We start from the raw sequence: 5,845 nt of genomic DNA on the forward strand, positions 1-5,845 counted from the left end.
GTTTTAAAAGTGGCGCCAGAGGCAGGGTCAAGGAGGTCAACTGGTTGTGGTGGCAGAACTGTTTCCACCCCCATCTGGGAACTATTTCTTTGTTCTGTTCCCAGGTGATGACAAGATGATGTGGTCGACTATAAAAACTCCATACCCGGCTGTTCGAGGCCACACTCTGATCAAGAGCGTCGGCCCGATTGGTCGGCCTTGCCTTTCGTTGCAATAAACTTTGCTGTGACTGTTACTGGTGCCGTAGCATTCTGTTTCAGGACTTGTGTGGATGCAACACTTACCTACCCTGGGAGGATCCATAAGACATACTTGCTGTCTTTCAGCTTCTTTAAAAGACATAAAATTACATAAGGGTATAATTATAATAATAATAGCACAAAAATGGGGGAAAGAAAAGAGAGATATGTGGGAACTACACAGTTTTGTATCTCACTGGAAGTTAGTATAAATCTGAATTAGATTCTCATCACTTAAGATATATATTAAGAACAACTAAGTAATAATGTAAAAAATACAGTGAAAAAAATCATTAAAGGAATTAACATATTATATTAGAATATTCACTTAATGCAAAAGAAAGAAGTAAAGGAGGACAAGGCATGAGATGTATGAAAAACAAAAGGTAAAATGGCAAACATAAATCAAACTATACCAATAATCACATTAAATGTGAATGGGTTAAGAAATCAAATAAAAAGCAGAGATGCTCAGACCGGATAAAGAAACAACATACAACTATATATTTCTATAGGAGACACACTTTAGTTTCAAAGATACAAATAGATCAAAAGTAAAAGGATAGGGGTGCCTGGGTGGCACAGTTGGTTAAGTGTCTGACTCTTGATTTCAGCCCAGGTCATGATCTCATGGTTGGTGGGATTGAGCCCTCAGTCAGGCTCCGCACTAGTAGCACAGAGCCTGCTTGGGATTCTCTCTCTTCCTCTCTCTGTCTTCCCCTCCCCTGCTCACACTCTCTCTCTCAAAGTAAATAAATATTTTTTTAAAGTAAAAGGATAGAAAAAGATATATCATGCAAACAGCAACCATAACAAAGATGGAATGGTTATACTAATATCAGACAAAATAGATTTTGAAACAGGAAAAAAGTCATTAGCAATAAAGAGGTGCATCTCATAATGATATGAAATGGGATGAGTTAATCCATCAGGAAGATGAAACGATTATATATGCATCTAATCAAACACCCCAGGGATGCCTGGGTGGCCAAGTTGGTTGAGCATCTGACTCTTGGTTTTGACTCAGTCTATAATCTCACAGTTGATGAGTTCAAGCCCTGCATTGGGCTCTGTGCTGACAGTGTGGGCCTACTTAGGATTCTCTCTCCCTCTCTCTCTGGCCCTCCCCTGCTTATGTGCTCGCTCTCTCTCTCTCTCTCTCTCTCTCTCTCTCTCTCTCAAAATAAATAAATAAACAAACAAACAAACTTAAAAAAAGACCCCCAAAATATATGAAGGAAAAAAACAACAGGAATGAAAGGAGAAATAGACATTTTAACAATAGTTGGAAACATCAATACCCTATTTTCAAGAATAGATAGATAAATTAGGGTTGCCTGGGTGGTTCAGTCGGTTAAGTGTCCGACTCTTTGTTTTGGCTCAGGTCATGATCTCATGGTTCGTGAGTTCGAGCCCTGCATTGGGCTGACAGTGTGGAGCCTGCTTGGGATTCTCTTTTTCTCTCCCTCTATCTCTGCCCTACCCCTGCTCATGCTTTCTCTCTCTCTCTCAAAAATAAATAAACATTAAAAATTAAAAAAAAAATAGAAAAATCAGAGATTAACAAAGAAATAGAGGACTTGAACACTTTTAACCAAAGAGACCTAATGTACATCTCTAGGACACTGAACCTAAGAACAGCATAATATACATTTCTTTCAAGTGCATATGGAATATTCTCCAGGATAGACCATATAGTAGATGATAAAACAAACCTCAGTACTTTTAAAAGGATTGAAAGAATGCAAAGCATGTTCTCTGACCATAATGTAATTACCTGTATAACTCTCTAAAAAAAGCTCAAGAATATTCATAGGAACAAAATATATCCAGACCCCAAAAAGTAAAAATCAAAATATCTGGCATACACTTACTATCAGGCATGCAAACAAACAGGAATTACAACCTGTATTTATAGATATACACGATCAGTCAATCAAAACTGACCCAGAACTGATATAGATATTAGAATTAACCAACAAGGATATTAAAACAATTATTATAACTATATATCACATAATCAAAAACTTAGAGGAAAGATTGAACTTTCAGACATGGAAGAAATAAAACCACCCAAATTGAACCTCTAAAATTATAATGTCTGAGACAAAATATATATTGGATGGAAAGTTCTGCCTGACAGTTTTACCACACTCATTACACTCTTAAGGCTTCTCTCCAGTGTGGATTCTCTGATGCCCATTGAGGGATGAGCTCTGATTGACAGATCTGCCACATTTACCACATTGATAGAATTTCTGTTCCTTCAGAACTCCTTGATGTTCAGAAGGACATATTAGGATGTTCCTTATGTTCAGCATATCCATCTTTTTTGTGTGTTTTAAACATTCCTTGTTTATTAATCCCAAGAAATCACTTTCCAATTTACCTCCTTCTCCATGTGAGGGTTGGCCTTTTAGTTCCTCTGAAGTATCTTTACAGACCAATAGCTTCTGATCCCTCAGGAACCACCACACAGGATCCTCCTGATGTCCCATTCGATGATTCTGACCTTTTAGAAATTTCCTTCTTTGGAGTCAACTCTGAACTCTGCATCCCTGTTCTTATCGTCTGCCAAAATAAAGAAGAAAACTGATTTTACTAGTTTATTTTCCTGTGGTTGAAACAGAATCTCTAAGAAACCTATACCTCAAAACAAAAACAAAAACAACAAACCCTTCACATATGGGTAAGGAATGAGGTGACACATTGAAAACAGGAGGGGAAATTGGAAATAGCTCATTTTTTTTTCTTCAGGGACAGAAAAAAAAATAGAGAAGAGGAAGTTGATAAATTCAGGAGAGTAGAAGAGATACCAGGACAGACAAATGGTGAACCATTATAGTCAAGTTAGAAGGGCAGTTGAAAAGCAGACAACTTTGTGGTATGATCTTACAGAAGTAAGATCCTTAGTAAAATGATTAACTCTAAGGTCCTTTCCAACCATCACATTGTTTGGTACCATGGCTCGTGGAGAAGATGTTGAGGAGACAAAGAGGTGGCAAGCACCTCAAATCAAATATGGGAGAAGACGGAATAATCATGATCATGATTGCTAAACATGAAAATGTTGATTACTTTCAATCAAGTTGTAACCAGGGCCACAAACTATCATGCCATTTTAGTATATGAGACGTTGAAGATGTCAGAGTTCCTGACTTTTAAGCCCACCTTTTCCATAGTTGACTACTGTCCTAGCCTAGTCAATCACAGAACCTGCCTTGCCAAAATCATCTTCCAGGAGGCTTCCCTGATCCAGTTTTGGTTGAGAGGGAAGCTGAGGTAACCATATTTTGTTCCAAGTGACGCTACTTAGTCCATAATGGACTACAGGTGATTGGACCAGGGTCAGGCACTTGACCCATGTGAAACTTATCTCTAGGTTAATTATCAACCTCTGCTATGACTTGGGTGAGGCAAAAGCTCTGCCCAAACAGAGATGATATTTAATGGCTGATCCAACTGGAATACCTCTCTATGGAAATTTTCAATTGGAAACAGGACAAAAATAAGGCAATTAAAAGCAGGAACTGAAGATGAAATGATGTATGGAAAGAGCATTAGGAGCCACAGCAAATAAAGTATGAGAGAACAGAAACTAAAATGAAGAAGCTATAAGGGGGACAGATGATTCTTCTTCACAGCTGAGCAGCAGTGGAAACAGTAGAGAGAAAACAGATATACAGGAAGCAACTGAGTTACATTCACAGTGAAACACTAGGGTAAAGATTCATTTATTTTTGTTGTTGAGGCTCCCAGACTGTCATCCATCAAGGTACATTCTCCATGAGGACCTGTTTCTCATAGTCTCTTCTAGCTAGTTGGGCTTGGATCCCTTTCCATGTGGTAAGAGATTTAACCATAGACCCCTCTTTAACCAGGGATGCTTTCTTTTCCTCATTACTGTACCATTCAGGAGGATGAGATGTGTTAAAGCTTGCTAATCCATGTCCCTATAAAAGTCCTATCTAACCTAGAAGTTAAAGAATTAGCTCCTGGATCCTCTGGAACAAGATAATTAGTCTCCAGCCAGACTGATACATGGGTTTTCACAAAATTGGGCATTGATGAAGGCACATTTTTATTTGAATCTAAATTGTTGATTATAAGTTTAGGTTTCTCCAATAGCATAACTTGAGATAAGGACTTAGGGATAGGTAGATAACTGGGGGGGGGGGGGGGGGGGGGGGGGTGATCCCAAGGAGCAGAAGAGAGAAGCAGGGAGAATAAGACAGACAATAGAGGAAAAGCCAATAAAGTGTGAGATATTGAGTGGTTCCAGTCTGAGCAACTAAGGCTCAATCTCACTTGGGGCCCCCTAAGAACCCATGTGGGACATAGCTGAGAGTTTTTTTGTCAAAGCACAGGAAGCTTGGGTATTTATGCACCAATTCTTATTTGTCATTCTTCTGGGTTGCCCTTGGGGCTGTTATTCTCACCACTTCTTCCAGGCAGTACCTGAGACGGGCTGGAAGAGAAAGCCCTGAGGCAAAATAACCGGAGATGTCATGGTGCCCACTGGAGATGGAAGAATGTTAAGATGGATAGAACCATTCCTCAAGAGTTGCACAAAATTCACAGGTAGGCCAAAGTGATTATGGTATATAGAGATGGCATATACTGCAGGTCACAAGCAGAAGGTGCTTTTAATAGCTGACTCAAATAATTTAGTATGTAGAAATAATCTCTTCATCTGTGTAGTAACTACTAACATTTTTCAGTACCCAAAAGTATCTGCACAATCTCTTGGACTGGGAAGGGCCCGAGTTACATTTTGTTCTGCTCCCCAGCCACTTTTTTTTTTTTAATTTTTTTAATGTTTATTTATTTATTTATTTATTTTTTTTTAACGTTTTTATTTATTTTTGAGACAGAGAGAGACAGAGCATGAACGGGAGGGGCAGAGAGAGAGGGAGACACAGAATCGGAAGCAGGCTTCAGGCTCCGAGCCATCAGCACAGAGCCCGACGCGGGGCTCGAACTCACGGACCGTGAGATCGTGACCTGAGCTGAAGTCGGACGCTTAACCGACTGAGCCACCCAGGTGCCTCTTTAATGTTTATTTTTGAGAGGGAGAGTGCAAGCGGGAGAGGGGCACAGAGAGAGGGAGACACAGAATTCAAAGCCAGCTTCAGGCTCTGAGCTGTCAGCACAGAGCCCCACTCTGGCCTGGAACCCATGAACTCCGAGATCATTACCTGAGCCGAAGTCTGACGCTTAACCGACTGAGCCACCCTGGAGCCCCTCCCCAGTCATTTCTAAGGCTAGGAGACACTAGATTGATTTCAGGACTACCGCTTTTGGGTCTCTCCAAAGCACAGTGTATTTCAAGAGCTATGACCTTCTTTATACAAGTCCAGGTGGTATAAGCTAAGATAGTAGGTTCAGCTCCTTTAGGAGCCAACAAGTGTCCCGAGGGCCTGGGCCATATTATTCACCGTCGCATCCTTTACGTGTGGGATGCAACAGCTTCCATCATCAGTTCGTTCGGAGTAATGGAAACCCAAGCGCCGGAAGCTCGGCCGGCCTCTTCTACTCTGGCGAAAACGAATCATAGAGATATGGCTTGCCAGAGAGCCAGGGATGGGAGGGGCTGGTGAGGAACC

Source organism: Felis catus, chromosome C2, assembly GCF_018350175.1.
Source record: "Felis catus isolate Fca126 chromosome C2, F.catus_Fca126_mat1.0, whole genome shotgun sequence".
Classification (NCBI taxonomy): Eukaryota; Metazoa; Chordata; class Mammalia; order Carnivora; family Felidae; genus Felis; species Felis catus.